Here is a 22,152-nt window from a genome sequence, read left to right on the forward strand (position 1 = left end):
CCTCTTGGAGTTTCTTCCTACTCATGTTTTGCTCCATGGAAGAGTTTTGCCTACTAGCAACTTCACAATTCAAAGGAAGCTCAAGGTTGGATGATGTCATCAAGAGGTCTGTGCCACATTGCTATTTGGCTTTGCCAAATAATATATTTGCCAAAGAAAGCTTTCTATGTTACAAAGAATTTGGGGATAATCTGTAACTTTTAGATAGAGTAGTACGTTGCTGTGTTGCATGGATGGACTAGTTCAGAACAGCTTGTTGTTCCTGGAAAATAAAGATGTGATAGCCCTGAAGAAAATATTTCAGGGACTGTGAGAACAGTCAGTAGAGGAATGGCTATCATTGCCAGTCTGTCAGAATTAAGGAAATGAACTCAAAAGTATCTGGTGTACGAAAAAGGCCCTACCTAGAAATACAGGTGACGACAGAAGAAATGAGCAGCAGTGCTTGGAGGTACCACTGGAGAAAATGGAGAAATACGAGACTAAAATGAAACTGAAATTTGTCAGGTAAGGAAGAAAAAAGGGTGGAATAAAACCAAAGTAAGTACGCCTTTTCTGCATTTATTTGGATGTTTTATTCTTTTATATAACTAACTGAAAACCTGGTGCTCAGTGATCTGGCTGGTCTCATGCAGGGTGGTCTCCAAAGGCTCCCTGCCAGAGTGACTGAAAGAAGCTTCAGGTGCTGCAGCAACAGCGGAGGTGTCTGGGAAGGATGAGCAGGTAGCTGAGATCCAGATACTTGATTTTGTCCAAAAGGCCTAAAGCATGGGGATCCCAGGGTCCAAAACCTATTACTTAAAGAGTTCATCTGAAAGAAACTAGGAGATAGGTGAAATACAGCTCACCAATAACCACTGTGTATATGTAGGTCTGAACTGAGCTTTCCCTTGGGTGTCTGATTTCCAGCCTGACATTCCCGTCACTGAACATTTTTCACTTACCTTCACAGTAGTGGGACTGACAGTACTAAATGCCAGGGAAGCACCCAGCACTCTGCAGGATCCTTACCCTGTAAATGGCTTTAAATTGCTCTGGAATTTGTATGCAATTCTTACATTTCAGTGTGCTACATTGGCTCAGGATGGCTGCACCATCGCTTCCGTAAGCTCCCTACAAAATTTTGGTACTTATTTGTCCCATGTTTCATTGGGAAACTGAGTTGGCTAAAAGGAGAGGCCAAAGACTAGAAACCCTGATTTTTTTCTTTCAGCTCTTTCCACAAATGGTGTTTGGGTATATTAAAGGTAGTAGTAGGCCTGAAGCTTTTCCTCTCTCTAGAACAGTGATTTGGGTTTACAGCATTAAATCCAAAGTATAAACTGTTGCATTTTCCAGCTTGCAGTAATGAGCAGAAACTGAAAAATCTAAAGTAACTGAAAAGCACCAGAGCACATAATGCTGTGACCTTGAAAGAGAATGGAAAGGCTCATGGCACTAAAAATTCATAGAAAGCATCACCCAGAGACAGAATCAGGGCGTACTGCAATGGAAAAACCATGACATTTCTGTATTCGGCCATGTCGTCTATGAAATGCCATAATGGCGTAGCTTGGTATCATTGACCCTTGCTTTTACAGAGTGTTTTAATTGAATTAATCCAGGTAACTAGAGATGTCTTAAAGATATTTGACTTGATTTGTTTGAAAAATGGGTCTGTCTGAATGTGTTTCCCTTGTTACAGTAAATAATCAAATGTGTAAAGATGTTAAAATCAAATTAGAGGCAGACAGGCTTCAGCTCAGCCTTCTTGGCTGCAGGCAAGAACAACAGTGCTATATGCCCTAAATCTGAAAGCCAAAGGGACTTCCAAAAAAGTTCCTGGTAGAATAAGGTAAGAAAAATGGCCTATGCTCAGCAGCCTAGCTATTTGTGTATTGAAAATCACATTCAATATTTAACTGAACTTTTTCTTGTATTGGTAAGAAATGCTCATTGGGAAATGTTACAGTGGAAGATTTGGTACTTCGGGAAAAAAACAGGTTGTAGAGGACAGATGCCAAGGCACCGTGACTTTTCTAAATTACTGTGCAAACATAGCAAATAAAGCAATTTTTTATTTGCATGATACCTTACAATCAATATTCAGTGCACTCAGCCCCTGAGCTAACCAAGCCAGCACGCATCCCTGGCCACACGTTGTCCTCCTCAGTGAGAGAAGGGGTGTCATGATGATCAGCTCACTTGTGCTGATCTGCCAGAGGGTTAGATAGTTTGTATGCAACTATTTACTTGTATTCTTCAGTAGTCTGTTGTCATTTTTTCATACCAGTCAGTCATCATCCTTATGTTTCATGGGTGAAGAGTTGTACATGAAATAAAGTGTCAGCATTTTTCCTGATGTGCGTGACAGAGAGTTAGTGTTTGCAATATACTCGCACAACAATGCATTTGACAATGTGGGGTAATAGGGTGCCATGTGGAATTAATTTCCTGAAACAATGGAAGCACCTACCTTCTCCAGAGTATTTTTACCACTATTGCAACGTTAGACCACTTTGTACAACAGTTGCCATTTGCTGTCACTGGTAATTCTCTGCTCAACAGACATGCAGTCAGCATGGGCCTGGTACCAAGTGGGTGTGCTCAGACCTGCAGCCACAGGCATTGGCATCAAAAAAGATAAAGAAACACTCAGGAGCTGCCTGAATCGGTTAGATGGTGCTGCCTGATGTATTGTACAGGGCACAGAAAACCAGAATTAAAAAGCAGAGGGAGCCTACAGTCTCGCTTGCATCGAAGTTACTGATTTGGGCATGTTCGTGGGAGTGGGAGTGAGGAAGGGTGGAAGGAAACGGCATGGTGGGATTTAGGATGCTGAGAATGTTTTGTGTGAATGTCAAAGTGTGAGTCCACACATCAGAATACTGTTTCTTGCTACTAGAAAAGACTAAATCACTTCAGATTGGAGTGGTAATGTGCAAATCTTTTTTCCAACTTGAATCACGATATAGTATTTTGAGATTACAAACCATTAATATGGCTTCTCAGCTCCTGAGGTAAGCTGCAGAGACCCTGGGTCTCTTCCCTTCTCCATGTAAATCCTGAGGTACAGATGAATGAACAGCAAAGAAAATGTGTTTGTTTAGTAGCTGCTTGCTGTTCTCCTAAGTCAGCACTAAACCAACTCATCAGCAAGTCAGGAAGGAAATGTAAAGTTGTCATATCTCCTGTACCCTTTTAAATCAAAGCCCCTGCCCTCTTGTGAGCTTTGAGTCCATGATGAACACAATCAGGCTTCAGTGGTCCCCATAAGGGGCTTCCAGATTGAGAAATATTATCAACTTTCCCCTGATTTTCAGAGGGAATTCAGAGTCTTTGCTGGCCTGAAGTTTTCCTAGAGGCTGTTGAACATGTGCTGTTTGTTACTTGAACTTGCACACTTGTGATTTACATGAAAAAGGTACAACTTTTCACTAGGGTATGGTCTGGCTTTCAAAAATGGATGGTGTGGTCAGTCCCGTGATGGTCAGTGTTCAGAACGTGTCTGTTGGGGGTTGCTGAGGTCCTCTCCAGCCTCTCTGTGGGAGGAGCAACTCCAGTTTCTGTCTGTCTAGTAAATGTGCATGTGGGAGTTCAGTTAATTCAGGCGCTCTTTGGAGGCCTTCACTTGTTTGGATGAGGCTACTGCTGAGATGTAGGGCTGCAATCATGGTCCGACAGATCCTCCAATTGCAGGTCTGAGTGCATTAGACTCCTATTGCTTCCTCTGCTGAAGGCCAGTCTGCCCAAGTGGGGAAGACCACTCTTCTGGGTAAGTTTGGCCCAAAGGTTTTTTTTTTTAATGTCTCCAGCTTTTCTCTAATCCCCGAGCCAAAAAACTAACTGAACTTTCAGCCTCTTAATATGAGTGGAGAACATCCTGAAAATAATTGCTGCAAACAAAATTAATCTCACACTGCCTGCAGAATACCCCTGAAGGATTGCCTTCTAAGTGCTTGGAGTTAGATAAGAAATAAGCTCTCTTAGTGATGCGTGTGCTTTCTAAATAAACTCCTTTTAAACAGACTTGCTGCTTAAATCTGTTTATTTACTGTGGCACATTGTGCAGATTAGGCTTTAAGGAGCTCAGCGACCAACATCACAGCTTTTACATAAGTAAGATCTGAGGAAAAATGGGAGTGAGATTTCAAATATCCCATTAATCTTTTCACTTTAGGTCTGAGCCAGCTTCAAATTGCACCAAACTGCTGCCAAGTGTGAGTGTGTTTCAGTCCAAATAAAGGAGACTTGGCAGGTCTGAGCCACAAGGCTTTGTTTCAGGAGTGTTTCAAGGAGAGGGGAGACTGCGTTTTGGTTGAGACTCTGCTGAAGCGGTGCAGTGCTTCGTGACAGCTGTCTGCCAGTTGGCCCCAGCTGCACACGCTGAAGATGCACTTCTGGTTTTTACATTTCTTTGCTTATGTTTTTAATCTGCAAGTACAGAGGTAGCTGTTAAAATGTTTGTACATGGGAAGCCTGAAGTTAGATGTGACTTAATCCCACACACGTGTACAAATCAGCCTCTGCTGGTCACTGTGATTTAAGACTTCACTTTGTGGATCAAGTTCTCCTGCTCCCATCCACCTACAGTGAACCTGGGTTCCTTAGATTGGTCTTCTGTAACGTGAAGCTGGAGAGGTTAGAAGGGAATAACTAGAAATATGTTCTGTGAGCACGGTGCTGGCAGAGCTGTGGCCACAAGGGATGTTGTGAGAAGCCGAAGAGAGGTCTCTGTGTAGGGGGAAGGATGCGGCTGGTCTGCAATCTCACAGCCTACCTGTGAAAACAGAAAAGGAATTTTTGGGTTTTGCCTTTCATTTCTGGGGCTGTGGATGAAGAAAGCTGCTGCTCTGAAGTTGCTTGAAAGTCAGGTCTTCCCACTTTGCTGCAGGGCAAGCTCTCCAGTTTCTGCTGCTGGAAAGGGAGCTCCCTCAATCCAGTGTGCTACCAGCTCAGGATCTGTGTGTGCAGTAACCCTGAAAATCCCTGCTGCAACCTGCCTGCTTTGTCTCCTGCACAATCAGCTGTTTGTGAAGTCTTCCCAAACACTTGTTCCTTGAATTTTCCTTGAAATAAGGGACATTATGACAACAGTAGTGAGGAGACCATGGCTACTCTTGTTTCCTGCAGGCATAAATCAGGATATCTGCTGCACAGCATGAACATCAGCTAATCTTGCCAGGATTTCAGGTATTAGTCTGGAATTATTTGGCTGTGATCTGAGTGATGACATCCACATAAGAGTGCTCATTTGTTGCAAAGCACTTATTCCTTCTATGGGGTTTGGGGTGACATGTTTCTAGATCACTTGCAGAACCCAAGGATAAAACTTGGACATTTTTGGAGTTTCACCAGTTCTTGTTCTTCCTCCCCTATGTCACATTCTTCCCACTCCAGTGAACGTGGGAGTTAATAGGCACTGCAAGTAAAAAAAAATGTGATTGAAGAATTACCTAGAAGACACCTGTATTTTTGGCAGACACAATTTTTCATCAACATTTTGAAGCTGCCTTCTGACTGGAAAGCAGGTTTTGGTACCTCCACTTTGCCTTGACTCTATGACTGTAGTCTCTGCTGCTCTCAGCCTGGCTGCTAACTTTGCTATACTAAAGCACTGAAAAAAGCTAGATAGTTTGGTGCCTGCAGGCCTTTTTCTCTCAGTAGCATCTGCTTGATTTTAAGATGACCCAAGCTTCTTCAAAACACAGCAAAATTATGTAGCTGGAAAAACCTTGTCCAGGAGAGTTTTTGTATGTTTTTCCAGCCCAGTGACTTGCACCTCTGTATGGGGATGTAGCACTGGGTTCCTATTGTCTGTACCTCTGTGCCTGGTAATGCTTCTGGACATCTCTGGGCACCATTTTCTCACTATTCCCCTCCCCCTCCGGCCCCTAAATACAGTGGAGAGGAGTTGCTGTGTTTGGATTTTCCTGCATCCTGAGTGTGCACAGAGTGAATGTGACAGGAGATTGTGGAGACAGAGCTATACATTCTCCAACCCGGACCTTTCCCAATTTTTATGTATCTCTGGGGTGCCTAGGGCCTATTTCAGATATTTCTTCTTTTCCCGTTCTTTTGACCTTAGTGCTCCTCACACAGACTCAGTTATTCCCTGAAGTTGATCAAGGCAACATCTCTGGTGTCCATGGTACATACAGAAATCTGAAGTGCACAGCTTTTCCACACCTACAGAATTAGGTGTTCACCCCTTCGCATCCCTGTGAAGAGCCAACACTGAAAGGAGGATGGAGACTTTGCCATGTTATCAACTGTCTGCCCACATAGCTAAAATCCAGTCCAAGTTTTGCCAAGGTAGAAACTTGGCCATTGCAGCAGCAGATGTCATTCTGTTGAATTTCTGAATAAAATGTCATTGTGTGTTGGCACAGCAAAAGGCATGTTGCGTCTTGTAGACCAGCCAGCAAGGACAGTATTTCTGGCTGGGTACTATGCAATTCAAAAGCAAGCCCGTGTTTTATGTTCATGGTACCTGGGTCACTTGTCTGTTTCCTCTCGAGCCAATCTGTCAGTCTGGCAGGGCTGCCTCTGAGATTAATTTGCTCTCAGAGAGATTCAGAGCCAAGCGGTTACTTAAATGGACAGCCCACAGAGGGCTTTTTCCACAAGATTGTCTTGCATTGATGCTACACACTAACGTTTGCTGAGGCTTATATTCCTGAGCTGCCACTTCTTCCTTTCTAGTCTTTTTCCACATCTAACATGACAGAAGGGACACTAATTTTGTCATCTGAGGGGATTTTATGGGGACCTGTGCATTCTTTGGTGCTAGCACAAACATGTCCACCCATGCTAGCTGGATAAGAGGCTGAGCTTCCCAGAGCATCCCTGTTGGGAAGGGGACTCATCTGTAGAGGAATTTCACCTTGGGTGAAATGCAGAGCAAGCCACAGGTGTCTCTTCTGTCACTCAACTCTCTCTTGCAGTACAGCTTTTTTCTGCTAAATGCTGTTTTGTTCTCAGAGCAACCTTGGATATGATAGATTAAAAAAAAATAATAATTCTGAGACTTTCCCAAAGCGCAAAGGCTTCTGCGTTGCAAGCCTGGTAATCCCTGGAAATCCAGCTGTCTGTGCTGAGCAGTGTTGCAGCAGCAAAACATAGGCGAGTCGGGAGGTCTGGTCTCTCTCTGTTTTTTATTGTGCCAGTGCCACTCATAGCAGCTGCCCTTCACTTCCCTGGTCATCTCTAGCCCTCCAGGATGGCAGTCTGCACCCATGAATGTATGTGTGTGTGTAACCTCATTGCTATATTAAGTCCTGAAAAGAAACTCAAACGTAGAGTGCAAAGTTGTTAGGGGAAGAAGTGAGAATTGCATCCATCTTCAGGACAAAATGTCAACAACCTGTTCTAGAACAGCGAGTGGCTGATGAGGGCTGAACTGGTCCTCTCCTCTCATTCTTTCTTTTAATCTTTTTGATGCTTAAATGTATACTGATAAGCCTTGTTTCTTTCTCCACCCTTGGGAAAAAGAAAGCAACAGCCTCTACAGAATGCCTGCTGGGAAGTTGTCCCTTAGCAGTGTCTCTTAGTTCAGACTTGTTTTTTTGGCATTTTCAGACAGCCACGTGAATTCCATCCTCTCTGGCTGCTGCGCTTGTTGGAGTCGTCATTGCTTCTGGGCCTGTGAAAGGTGAGATTCAGCCAAGTTAAAATGCACTGCAGCCAGTGAGAAGCATTACAAGAAGTCATCTTCCGTATGTTGATTTATTTTTTATTCTTGCAGTGCAACTTGTACACTGCCTTTCTGCTGCTTCCTAAAGAAGACACAGATGTGTGTTTTTGCTTTTTTTTTTTTTTTTTTGGTTGGAAACTTTAGGAAATGTGCTTTTGTTTTGCTTGGAGGTAACTAAAAATTGCTACATTAATTTTAAGTCCATTGTTGAATAATAACTGCCCGGAGGGTTGTTACTTGTGTAGCAGAATGGTGCCTGATGTGATTTTAAAAATGACCAAGACATAAAACCCTGAGAGCAAGAATTTATAGAGAAGAGATAAGAAAATTTTTATTAAGAAGAGAATGAGCTTGCCTTTCAATTTTTTTTTTTTATCCTCAATGCTATCTGGGGCCAAAAATATTGAAAAATATCCCACCATTTGGATTGTCCTGAATATTGGCATTCTCTCAACAACGCTTTCAAGGGCAAATATCTCCTGAAGTGCTGAATAACAGATCAGGTACCCTTCCTTCAGAGGAAATCCTGTGCAGTGCCATGAAACACTCTCTTGTTCCACTATCTACTAACCTGGAATATAATTTTCCAAATTAAATATCATTGAGTCTACACTCAGGACACAAACCAATAAAAAACGTGGATCCCTCATGGTGGGATTTGGACCCTCTTCTTCAGTGGGGGCTCAGGGAGCCGTCCAGGGGCGTTTGGCTGGCCAGGTGTACCTCAGTGCTAGTTAGTGCCTTAGTACTGAGGGTGTCAAAACCAGCCTCCTGACCAAGCCTGTATGAAATTGTGCTGTGTTATGCCTCAAACCACTGGGCTTTGGGGGGTGCCCATAGGGCCTTTTCCATAGCAACTTTCATGTTTCTGTAATGTTACCTACTATGAAATGATTTCTCTGGATGATGCATGTGGCTGAAGTTTGGAAAGAAATATATAGGAGTAGCTGCTGGGAAGTTTCAAGCTTTTAATAATGTTTCTTTAGATAAAAAGAAAGGCTTGATTTCTTTTTTTTTTTTTTTTTTTAGTCTTAGTTGTTCTAAAGTGGATCTACTCTTATGAGATAAGGGAGAGTTGCTTTTGAAGCAGGAAAGAAAACAAATATGCAAATAACTAACGAATGAAGAAGCACACACTTGAAAACCCCACTGTCCTTGTTTTGGCTGGGATAGAGGTAATTTTTCCTCTTAGTACCTAGAATAGTGCTGTGTTTTGGACTCAGTATTGGATTTGGTATGAGAAGAATGTTGATAATACACTGATGTTTTTAGTTGCTGCTAAGAAATCAAGGACTTTTCAACTTCTGCTGTCTTGCTGGTGGACAGGTGCACAAGAAGCTGGGAGGGAGCAGAGCCAGAGCACCAGACCCAAACTGGCCAGTGGAATATTCCATATTGTACAGTGTCATGCTCAGTGTACAGATGAGGGTTGAATGGGAAGCTCAATCTTGCTTCCAGGATTGCGGTTTTGGGATTCTCTTTCCTTGGGGGTCAGAAGCCAGGAACGAGCTGGGCATTGGTTGGTAGGTGGTGTGCAATCACATTGTTCATTACTCATTTCTATTTTCTATTATTATTTTATTCCAATTATTAAATCATTTTTATCTCAACCTACAAGTTTCCTGGCTGCGTGGTGTTGGGCCGCTGGCTGGGTTTAAACCACCAGCACCCCCACAAGTCCAGCAGCACGTTCATGAGAACATTATGCATGTTCATATAAACACTGTTAAAACTAGTGGTTTGTTCCAGGGGGAAAACACAAGTCAACTGAAGTGCTGTGAGACCAGGGCCTTAAATAGTTGCTATATTTTGAAATTTAGGCCTGTGACTCTATTGGTTACTGATAAATGTGTCTCCCATACACACTGGGACTTAATGGGAAAGTTCTCCACTGACCAAAATGTTCTCTCATGCTTCATCTCTGCAGGCCTTGTTAGCTGGGGCTATGAATCTAGATGGTCTCTGGGGACTTTGACAAACCTTCTGCAATTGTTCCCAATTAAGTGAGTGGATATTTACTTAAGTCTCTTTGATCCTTTAAAAAAATAGTAACAGCAATTTAGAGGTTTATGGCACATTTAATACACTTAAACTGTTATGCTGCTTCTGTGTCATGCCTGGAAATAACATTGACCATATTGTAAACAGCAGATCATAGTATTGGCATTTCATTTTAACTCTTGTGATAGTCTCTTGCAAGTCTGACAGTAACAAATGGCTCCATGGAATCCTTACTACTTAGAATAAAGTGCTGTAAGTGTAGCTGAGCACCGCGTCCTTTCCAAATAAAACCTGGGAGAATAGTGTGTAATAAGAGCATGAGAGGCAGAAACAAGAACCATATCTTGGGAGTAGCACAATCTACACCCTGTGTGATCAAAAGGGTGCCTGCCGCTGTTGTAGATCTGATGAAATGGGATTTGGCTTTTTAAGGTTTGGGGGAGAGAATTTTTGTTTGCTGCCATGGTGCTGCTGTTGGTCCCCAAAGGAGGTAGTGGCTGTACCTCATTCAGAGAGGGCTGCACAAAGGCATCTGCAAACACGGGAATTTGTTGGGATACCACTGACAGGGGTGACAGGCTGTACAGCTCCAGGGATGCGACATCTCACCAGGGACTGACTCTCCAAGGCGTTGCTAGTGTTTGGATGAGAAACCACAAAAAGAAGTTGTCAGTAAAGGGTAGAGATGCAAGGGTATAGGTGCCTTCTGTCCTTCAGCCTAAATCAAGGCCTGCCCTGCTGCCTTGCCCTGCTGCCAAATGTAACTTGGATAAGAATTAGGACTAGGTTCTTGATGGTTTGTAATCACATAACTCTCATAACAGTTTCTGAAAGTGTGTAGCTGCTAACCCCAGTGTCCTGGCCACTTTCCAGCTCATATAATTACCGTCTGTCTTTCTTGCCCCCTTCCCTCTACACCCCCGTAGTTTCAATTAGATAAGTCATTCTTTACTTCTCTCCAGAATAACGCATGCGCCTGTGTTCTCCCCACAGAGAAAACCTCTAACACCCACTATTATTTTTTATCTAGACATCATTTGTTTTACATTGTACTTTTATTATCTAATTAGTATTATCATGTCAGTGTACCTGATGCAACCTGTCTAGTTCTGGGGCCTGAAGGTTTGTAGGTAGTGCAGCGTACAGTTAACTTATTAGCTTTCTAAACTCTGGACCCAATCAATTGTTTAGTCTTGCACCAGGCTTCTCAGTAGTGACTTTTGTCAAGAGTATGTTGGTTAACTCATTTGTACATGGTAATATAAACATCAGAATTTAGAGTCCTTAATGACTCATTTCTGGCCACTGTGTGGTTTTAGCGCAGCATTTTGAAAAGCACTGTGGGGATGCTGAAAGAGCATTTTCTTCACTTAAGCTAAAGGCAAGCAAAAGTGTGTGGCATAGGCTGGACCAGTTTTTTGAAGGTGGTTTGGGAGATGGCAAATATCTCTGCGTAGCTGCAGCAGTATCTGGTGTGGTGACAAGGGAGCGAAAGAAGCTGACCTTTCTTCAGCTCCAGGTGTGCATGTGGTAGCCTCAGCCTGGGCTGCAGAGCGGGAGATTTGGAAGTCTTTAAATGGCTTCACTAACTTTTCCTGATATACTGTGGCAGTGCCCCTACAAAACAACCTGAGCTCAGTGGTTCTCTGGGTGTGACTGGCTGGCTATGATAGCAGAGGCATTTCTAGTGCTTTTAAACTCAAATGATGCTTTTTCACTTCAGCAGTGAAAGCAAGTCCTTTACCCTCGAATGTGAGCTGGGAGCAGATGGACAACGATTTTTCACGAGCCAGTCTGTTGTCAGAGCAGCGATTCTCATTGACAGAGAAGTTAATAAACATTAGGAGGATATTCCACAATTGACACCTCCAGTCCACTGCCTTAATACTGGTTGTAATTCACCTCAGGATCTTACAGAATCTTGTGTTTCCTGACCTGTCATTTGAATGTGTTAGATGGAATTAAATCCAGTCTAGTTCAGATGTGGCAAAATTGATCTTTACTTTCTGTACTTAGATGGGATTAGCCTGGGACTGTAAATTTTTGGAAGGAGCCCATGCAGCTACAGTATGCTAATGGTATGGTACTTAGGTTTGCTGTGTGGAATACACAAAAGGTCTGATATAAATAAGAAATGACTACATACAATAATGGAAGAAAATAAACTTAGAAGAATAAATTGTCTTCAGAATCTCTTAGGAATATACTGTTTACTTAAGGAGGAGAGTTTAATTAAACTCCAGGGGTGAAATACATCCCTGGGGAGGGGGCCAGCACATGGCTTATGAATCAGAGTTGCACATTAACCTGTTTCTTCTAGTTCATACACAGATGTATGAGATGAGTGTTTGCTTCTCTGGTCATTGGGGAGCAAATCATCACCCCTAGATGTGGGCAGGGGAAAATGGTCTTTAGGACTTGGGGTGGTTTTCTCCCCTTTACCTCCCTTTTCACAAACTAAATCCCAGAAGAGCAGTTCATTACCCAGTCACTGTTGATGACCCTTCTCCTTTCAGTTGTTCAGGAGAACTGGTGAACTCTGCTCCTGCCTTCTGGAAGTTTGTGGGTTGCTAACAGCCCCATGAGGGACACTGAGCACTGTGCAGGTGGAAGGAGGAGATGCAGAGGCAACACTCAGAGGTGTCTGAGCTCTGCAGAGGATTGGAGCAAAGGAGCTGTCCCAAGACAGCTATACAGAGCATGTGTCAGTCTGGGGATCAATCTCAGAAAGAAGGTAGCTCAGAAGAAGGTAGGAGAAAACACAGTTTTACCCTGTAGAGAGCAGCATCTGCTATGTGTTGCAAAGTACTATGTTTTGATGAGATGCCATGGAAACACTGGGATAAAACCATTAGGAGGTTGTGTCTGCTTCCTGCCTTGCTTTCTGCACAGTCTGTTTCAGGTGTAATGAAAGTAAATGTGGCCCATTGGACATCTTTCTGTTTATAAGGGTACTGTGCAGGCTGCATTAATTTGATAAAAATTAGTATGGGGCAAATCTTGATCTATTCCAAATCCAGCTATGGAAAATTAATGTTCTTAGATCTGCTTCCTGTGGTTTTTCAGAGAAGTGTCTTACCAAGCCTGATGAACACAACTATTGGATATTTTTTGTAGGTGGAAGGACATTACTCTGCTTCAAAGTGGTTAAGTAAGTAAAGTACTTAGGAAAAGTCAGTGCTTTATTAGCTCTGATCAGTCTTGCTGGTAAGACAGACAGTACCAGGGAACTGGTAGACAGTACCAGTAGAACTGTGTTGACAAAAAATTCACACTTGGAGATTGAAGTAATATCAGTGAGAACTTTATTTGAGGATGAAGAGAACAGGCATGTACCAGAGAGCAAAATCTTTCTGACTAGCAGTTACTTCAGTGTAAAGACCAAAACCTGACCTTGAAATCCTACTGATCAACTGCAGTATTAGTTACAATAAGCTTTGTGCAGTGTTAAAGTAGCCTGAAAGCACCCTTAAAGTGAGTGATAAATTTTTTGTGGCAGCTGAGTGTTTTCCTGACTCCTATTACCCGGGGCTTTTGCAGGAAAAGTGGCTCTTATGGGAGTTCAAATAAACTCTGTGTGTGTATGTATGTGAGTACAGTGACAGTACACTGCAGATCTGGGAACACTGGATTCACTTCTTTCTGTACATCCTGTATGGACAGACTCTGCAGGTGAAGGGAGAGCTCTGGAGCCCTGGACAGACAAATCAATCAATAAAGCATGTAGAGGCCAACATTCTTAAGACAGGTCTGAACAACTTTATTAAACCTATGCTAATCTCAGCTGAAAAATCACTGCATTGTACAGATCCCCATTTGATTGTCTCTGAGTAAAACTGCACTGTAAATATGAGCAAAAATCCATGTGTATTACTTACAACTGATTTAATTTTTCATACAAAATGTTTCAGTAAAAAGGAGAAAATTGGGCAGGGCATTTTCTATGCACAAGGGCTTTGCAGTGCAGCATGTGTGTAAACAAGTGCAGAGTTTGGCATTTCAGAGAATCAATAAGGCACATTATAGAAACTCAGAGCCAGGAGTGTTTCCCTCCTTTGTGTACTGGTAAGTCTGGGAACAGATCAATGAGTTTATATCAGCATTCGACAATACCACTACATCTTTCTGAAGTAATTGGGCAATTCACAGAATGGAATATGCTGTCCAAGGGTGCTAATGTTCATTTCTGTAAGAGAAACATTTATCTGGTATTGAGGTGTTTTATGGACACCAGGCAGTCATTTTTTTTTTTTTTTTTTTTAAGGTAATTCACTTCCTTTTAAGGTTGCAAGTAAACAGACTTCAAAATGACAGCAGAAAGGAAAATGTTGGCATCTCATTGCTTTGTCATGGTTGAATAGAGCAGTTTTAGGTTAGGTCACTCCTTTTTGCCAGAGGACATTTTCAAATGAGTCCCAAAGCTTTCATAGTCCAGTGTTTGCAATACAGATGGAACAGGGAATGTCTTTATGCTTATTATTCATGTCTTTCAGTGCTTGGAAGTAAGATGTGTTTGGTTACTAAGTGTCTTGTGGCTATTGTATCATGAGTCCTATACCAGCCTATTTTTCCCCTGCCTTTGCTGCTGAACTATGAATAACTACTCGTAAGGGGAGGAGGAAGAATGGAAAGTGTTTGTCCTCAAGGCTTCCCAAAAGGAAACACACAAGCCCCATCTCCGTGCTGTATTAGTCAAAACACTGAGTGCTGCACTTCTGAGCATGACGTGGGGATCAGAGCATCCCTGTGTGAGTGGAAGCTGCTGGGTATGACAAGCTTGTGATGAGAGGAGGGTCTATGTTATTTTTCTGCTCCACTGGAAGTTACGTGTGATCGGAAAGTGTCACAGCTGCTTTTGGCTGAGAATTGCCGTAGATATCTGGAGTGAAGAGTGTGGAATAGCAAACATGAATGGTCCTGAGACTTGTCACTATCTCACACTGGTCAGGGGCCTCAGAAGTTTTGTGGTGTGGCCAGCAAAGTATTGAAAAAAATTTGTGCGACATCTCCTTGTTGCTTCAGTGGTGCTCAATATTGTAATAGCACAGGAGTAATCTCAGGAGAACTGTGGGCATCTCTGTAGTATTCAATGACTCTTCACTGCGCTGTCACCCTGTGTAAACTGGGTGTGAAGTCTGGGCCTGAGGAAAATTCTTGTGCCAAAGGTTTAAACAAAAGTGTTTAAAAAAAAGTGTAGTTCTCCTACTGAGTGTGAAGTGTAGAGCTCTGGAAGATTTATTTCCTTTCTTTTGCAAAATAGTCAGTGCCTATGCAAGTCCAAAAGATAGGCATGAGTTTGTGGAATGGTGTCGGAAGGGCAGCAGGGCTCATGCTGTGCTCTAGCACAGCAACCTCTGGTCCTACTGGGAACTAGAATGTATGGAAACAGCTCTTTCAGCCTGAGTTCGTGTCTGGGAGGTGGATTAAAACATACCATACTGGGAACAAACCTGAATTTTTAAAAGCAAAACCAAATTTGAAATTCCACAGACCTGAAATGATTAGGTACGCTTAAGATATGGAAAGTCGGTGTTTAAAAACCAAAGCAAAACCAAGTGTGAGCAGTGGTGAGCACGTGCAGTGGCATTTGGTAAATGTTGTTTGTCTCCAGAGAAGGGGTACCCAGAGAGTCAATCAAGGGTGTTTGTGGTGCTGTGTGAAAATTAAAATCAGAAACTGAGTTAATCTCTGAAATAAATTCCTGTTGTGGAGCTGTTCAGGAACTGCTCTGACCTGGTATGTTTAAACCCTTCAGTGGGTCTAGTGGATCTTTCCTTCCTGGGATGGAAACTGCTGGATTAGTCCTTTTTTAATTACTTTCACTTGCAAAGGAGCATGTGCCCACCATTGCTTTTCAGTGTGCTCAGGCATTGCTGTAGGAAGTATATGGCACAGAAGGGGGATTACCTTCTCTCTTCTTTCTCCTCCAGCCTTGGATCATCCTTCCTCTCTTATCTTTATCTTGATACATATTCTGTATCAAATGATATTTCTCACAGTTCAGTGCTTGGATGACAAATCTGGGAAGTACAATACCAGAATGGTGACATCTTTGATTCTTCTCTTATAGCACCCTATGCAAAATTTCTGCAACATGAGTGTCTCAAGCACAGCAATAAGCACAATCATTGTCAGTGGAAACACAGATCCAGAAAGAATATTATTCATTGCACCATTGGGGAAATTAAATAAAATTAAACCCTGTTTCATTTGTTGGGGTAGGAGATTATTCCTCATTGTGCCAGCAAATTCTTTATTTGCCTCAATAAGGAATTCATCCAAAGTTTAGATTCTGAATGACTCTCAAATAAAATTAATTTAAGCTGTGCCAAATACTTTCTGTCATTTCTTCCTTATTATTCAGAAGTGAATACCTTTATTTTTCTCATAACTTAGTTACAACTCTTGCAGTTCATAAAATTGGGGGTGGGGTAGGGTGATTGCTGTTTTGTTATAACATGAATTTTACCTTGTATTTAAGTGTTTGTTTTGACATCAGCTCTAAAAAAGTTAGTCATGAGCTCAGGAGAATGAAGTGTTATTTCTCTCAACCTGATTTAGTCCAAGTGGAAGTAATTGCCTCTCTTATGCTACATGCAGTGTTATAACCGAAGAGCACACTGGGTCTTGGTTGAGGTTGCAACAGGGTCTTGCTTATAGTGTGGAGCTGATATTTATTGTGCAGCATTTTCCAGAGTGCTTAATACATGGGTACATGTTAAAATAGAGATAAGAGACGATACTGCCTGTGACATGTAAGATAGATTTGACAGAGAAAATCCCTTTTCTTGGCCATAGGTAAAGCAACACAGGTGGAAATGGTGCAAATTTGTGTGATGCACGTGAGCCCCAGGTGAGAGAAGGGGAGGGTGGATGCACCAGGCTGTGCCTACCCATGTTTCACAGGCGTGGCACTGCAGTGCCACAGTTAGACAGTGATAACAGTGATGCACAGTAGGGGAGGATCTGATGCAGGCTCTGCCAAAATGGCCTGGGCCTTTGTATTTTGGCTCAGGGGTTGTTGGTACTTGTATTAACTTGCAAGTAACAGAGGGAGTGGTGAGAGATGGTCTCCCTGTGCAACAGGGCGCTTGGTGTGACGGGGAAGCTCTCTGCTCTGCTGCTCGCTGACCTGCCCAGAGCACGCGGCACGGCAAGGGCACAGGGAGGGAAGGGAGGGAGGGAGAGAGGGAGGGAAGGAGAGTGTTCACAAGGTCAAACTTGCCTGGCAGCAGAACACACAGACCTGTGTGTGAAACCTCACCCTGTGATACTGACACACCCTTTCCAGTCCTTTAGCACGGTAATACCAGCACCATGTGGGGAGTGCATGTATGGCAGCTCAGGCTGGGCTTGTCTCATGGATGCTTCCACTCACTCTGCATGCAATAGTCAAGAAGGTATTTTTGAAGTGTCTACGGGCTGGTTTTGTCTAGTGGAGACCAGCCTGCACACACAGGTGTGGGGTACAAAGGATGTTCAGGTAATAACTTCTGAAGTTATGTTCCTCCCAGTGAAGAACAGAAAAGGTAGAAAAGAAGCATCATGGGGCTGTGGTCCTGCTCCAACCCCCAGTATCTTCTTACCCCAAAGGAGAAGCAGTGTTACTGATAAAACCATAATGTGGCTTAATTCATCTTCAGGCACAGGGGCAAAAGAGTAGACCATGGAGAGAAGGCATCATTTAGCGGTCACATTTTTTTAAATTATTACATTAATTTTATTTTATTTAGCTAAAATTAGCTTTTTGCTTCCTTGCCTCCAGTTTCCCTGCTCCCTGGGTATTAGGCAGTTGTGGGTTGGTTTGTTTGGGTTTTTTTTTTATCTTCCTCACTAACTGGGACATGAACTGTTTGAGCAAGAAGGTATTAAAGTGGGACAGATGGCACCACCTGCTGCTAGTGCTTTGCTCCTTGCAAGGCTTGCTAGCCACTGAGTCTGTTTTGGTCAAGATTAGGAGACTGTCATGTTTATCTATGTTCCTGAAGTCCATAGAGAGTAACTGTATTCTCGTTCTCCTTCCCACTCTCCCCTGTTAACAGCACCTCATCCCATCCACCACTGGCAGGCAGGATAAGTTCCTTTTTTCTTTAAGGCTTCGTGGTCTTCAGGTTCTTCTGCTATTTCTGCTTCTGCTTTCTAGCTCATGTTGTCCTCTCTGTGCCTTTTTGTCTATCCCTTCCCCTCCTTGTGAGAGGAAGGCTCAGTATTGGGCTATACTGGCCAGTTAGGGGAGGATGCCAGCCTGGGGAGGAGAAGGAGGAAAGGGAATATTAAAGGAATGGTTTGGAAATTGCTGTGGCCCCTCGGTCCTATGAGTGTGACCTATGTCTGGCAGAGCTGCTGGTCCTGGAAAGGAGGTCAGGCTCTTAGTGTGGCATTCACAGGGCTCCTTCTCATGGCTTACAGGTATTCCTTAAGAAAAACTATACCCACAAATTAAATATGAAGAATAGAGCATACTAAATATTTTCCAAACTAGCCCATGTATCTAAAGTCTTAGTGAACATGATTGTGATCAAACTACAATAAAAATCCCTATTGCTCTTCAGAGAAATTAATTTGAATGGAATGAAAATGGGAAAGGCTTACATGGGGAGGTCAGGAGACCCTCAGCAGGTGGCAATTCACTTAGCTGAGTTGTACTCAGCAGAGTGGCTCTGGCTTAAACCTAAGTGAGAATAGCTGTTGTATCCAGTTACAGGCAAAATACTCAACCAATGGTGTGTGTATCTCACCAAAAGCCCTGTCAAAGACCCCAGGCAGACTGGAAGTCTGGAAGCAGCTACGGTTAGTCAGGATGTTAATGGCAATATCTCCCAAATTTATGTGGGAGCAATAAACAGTCAGAAACAAATGAATTTTTAATAATCACAAGTGGTGGCTGACTTGGGTTTTTTCCCCTTACTTAAAAATGGCATCTGAAGCTTCTAAAATGTAGAGAGGCATCTGTTGTTGGGGGGAAATGTGTTTAAAAATATGGTGTTTTCTTTGCAGTGAGCCAGAGTAATGGGTCTTAATGTAGCAGCTCTGAGTCTTTATGTTCCTTGCTTACGGAGCATTGAAGAAAAGAGTAATTTATCAGGATTATTATGTTAAGAGAACAGCAGCAGCACTTTGAAGGGAGGGCTTACTCGAATAAATAACTGTGTAGAGAAATATTAATTCTAATGGATTTCCTCTGTGTGCCATATGGATGCAGGAATATTCATGAAGTGACTCACCTGATCATCCTTATCCCAAGTGCCTGCAGAAGAACAAGTTATTGGAGAAATGTAACTCTGTTTTTAAAACAAAACAGAACAAAAAACCCAAAGAAATAAAAACATCTGAGGCTATGGTAGGCAATTTAATTTTTTTTTAAGCTTAAAAGCATATACCCATTTTATTCCTGGTGGGCTTTGCTTTAGATGTTTTCCCTAGAACTTTTCCTAATTAGCATAATGACTGCCATTTCCCACTCTTTAAATTGCGGAAATCACCCACCTTGTGATTTCTGTCGATAACTTAGTGGAGAGATGTTCCTGGCAATTCCAGTTTCTTGTCGCTAGAACTACTTTAAAAACATATACATATAAAAAATAAGTCTCTGTCTGTCTATCTATCTATCTATCTATCTATCTATCTATCTATCTATCTATCTATCTATCTATCTATCTATCTATCTATCTATCTATCTATCTATCTATCTATCTATCTATCTATCTATCTATCTCTCCTGCAGCCTTTGTAAGCTCACTCCTCACTTTCTTTTATACTAGAGTCTCTCAATTGGAGAGCAGGGACCAGAAAGGGCAGGCTGATGATGTCTGAAGTTGGATGTTACTGTCACTAATCCATCTCCCAGCTACAGGCCCTTTGCTTCAAGTCTAGTATCATAAAAATATGTAACAATGAAAGCTCTTTTTGTTTTCGATGAGCTCAAGTTTTCACTGTGTTTTGGGTTATAGCTGCAGGTTGATTTACTTTCCCTCATCACTTATGGACCCGGGGCCCTTTTTCTTTCTAGTAAATTAACAGGAGATTTGGAAAAATCCTAAGTGCAAAAAAGCATCTGCTATGTGCAGTACCAGTTACCTGTTCAGGCTGTGTTATGTCAGTCTTATTAAACTCCTCTGTAAGCTCTTGTTCTGATCCAGTATTCACTTAATCTTTGCCCCATTGATTTAATCTATAAATACATGTAGGTTCCTATCTCTGTAAACCTGTGAAGAAATTGGTGCTAAAAGACCGATTTCTGAAGACTGCAGAAGAAATGCTGTTCAAGTTGAATCCAAAACACAAAGTACAATTTTAGTGAAACTCTAAATTGAAAAGCTGGGCAGTCCATCTGGAGGAGGCTGCCTGATGCATTCATTTCCTGTTCCAACAGCTTTCTCCACCTGCTAATGATGCATTTGTCTGTTAGAGGCTGCCCTGCTGATTGCACTGCTCCCAGGAGAGGGCAGTTCAGCTCTTTTTGATTGTGAGCTGCGTCGAGCTGCCGGCACAGTAATTCTCAGCAAGTTTCAGGGTAATTATGACCAAGCCAGTAAGCGAATCATGGGTTTGTATCCAGATGGCTGTTCAGAAGTGAGGGGTAGACAGAAAGGGGCTGTTACTTTAGAGGGAAGGAAGGTATGTTCTCAACTGGAGCACAGCATCTGTAATTTCTGGCAGGTTGTTAGTTTTGTGATCTTTTGCGCTGTAGCTAAACTGCATGACTTCTGTCTTTCTTCTGTCTTTGGAAAAAAAAAAAAAAAATCTCAGGCTCTGCCTTTTGTAGTTCTTTGTGATGTCCATCCTGCGAGGACCAAGGAACCTGTTCCTTGCACTAAAGCAGTTACTTAAGGAAGAACATCTGGATGAGTAATGGGCTCATCATGGTCTCTGGGAGAAGGTGAAGGCAACTGTTGGGGTGGATGTGATTATTGTAGCTGCTGGAGAGATCACAGGGAAAAGATGTTACCTGTGGGTTTTTTTCCTCATTCAAAATATTTTTTAAAAAGTGAAAACTGGGGCCTTGCTAACATCAGAGACCATCTTTGAATAGACCATCCAATATCAATTTTCAGATGACTAGAACAGTAAGTGCCATTAGAAGATGCTGAATGCTAAAATAGCCCAGAACAGAGAAATGTTTGGCAAGATCTTGCTGTGGTTCTTTGCAGTTCTTGAAAATTCTTCATCTTCATTTTCCATTTGATATTTCATTGAATGCTAGCTGGAGTTTTCTTTAGACTAAAACTGTGATTTAACACATGATTCTGAGGAAAAGTTATTTTGTCATAGAAAAAACGTGTTTTTTCAGTCTGAACTGGCAAAAGAGTGATGATAGTATCTTATGAAGTGTAGTTTGTGCTTCAACTCATTTAACAAAAAAAAAGAAAATACAACAAAGCAAAATAAATTCTTTGAGCACTGACAAATAGTATTAAGGGCAGCATGATCTACTGTGTTTGACTCAAGGTTGTCTTCTGCTGCGGACTTCACTTTAAGTTAGTGAATGGTGCACCAGCTTTACTCTCTGACACAAAATATGAATAACACTGAGATGGAAAAGTTTTTTTAAACTATTGTCCTGGGTTTGAGAGAGTGGTGGAGTTTTCTGGTAGCAGGGGAGGGGGCTACAGCAGTGCCCCCTGTGAGAAGCTTCTTGAAACTCCCCTGGCTCCAAGTCAGGCCAACCTCTGCATCAAGGCCGAGCCAATCAGTCGCACCTCTGCAATAATGTATTTAAGAAGGGACCTGGGAAGAGGAGTTACTATTACTACTTATATATTGTTACTATTATTGAAACATTTTTCTTTTTAATTTTCTTCATAGTCTCAGGAAGTATGAGTTACTGCTGTGCAAACCTTTTTTATTGCTGGAAATAAAAAGTTGGTTTTGTCTGAATTTTAACAAATACTTCTTTTCATTAAGATTAAAAACAAAGCAGAAATTAATTTGGATCAAATGCTTGACTTAGTCTGGAAAAAAGTCATTCCCATTTTTAAACATATCTTTAACATCAGAGAAGCAAAGGAAATTAAGAGCTGGATTTATACAGAGCTGAGAGGGAGAGAAGTGGGAGGTAGTACAGTTAGCCCTCTTTCTCAGACACCATACTTCAGGGTGATGACCTTTGCTAAAGGTGTGACAAACTCCTACCTTGAAAGGTTTCAGCAGCCAATGTTCAAGCCACCATGGTCGAGGCTGTAGGGTTGTTCTCAGTCTTTTATTAGTACTCTTCCAGTTCATCTAAAGAACTTAAATATTTATGAGAGCAGAACTGATACCTTGGTGTCCTGCCTGTTAGGTAGATGCTCTAATCAGGCCAGGGAGACTTTCTTTTCATTGCCAGCTCAGCAGCTATTAGTTTCTGTTACAAACTGGATGAGCTCCAGGCAGGGAGGCTAAGCCTTTCATGCCACCTTGGAAGAGAGGCCCTTGAAGCTTTGTTTTCCTGCTTCCCTTGGCTGCAGAACGATGGCCCAGAAATATTCACTTCTTGA

The sequence above is a fragment of the Tyto alba genome, unplaced genomic scaffold (genome assembly GCF_018691265.1).
Source record: "Tyto alba isolate M040663 unplaced genomic scaffold, T.alba_DEE_v4.0 Super-Scaffold_3, whole genome shotgun sequence".
Lineage (NCBI taxonomy): Eukaryota > Metazoa > Chordata > Aves > Strigiformes > Tytonidae > Tyto > Tyto alba.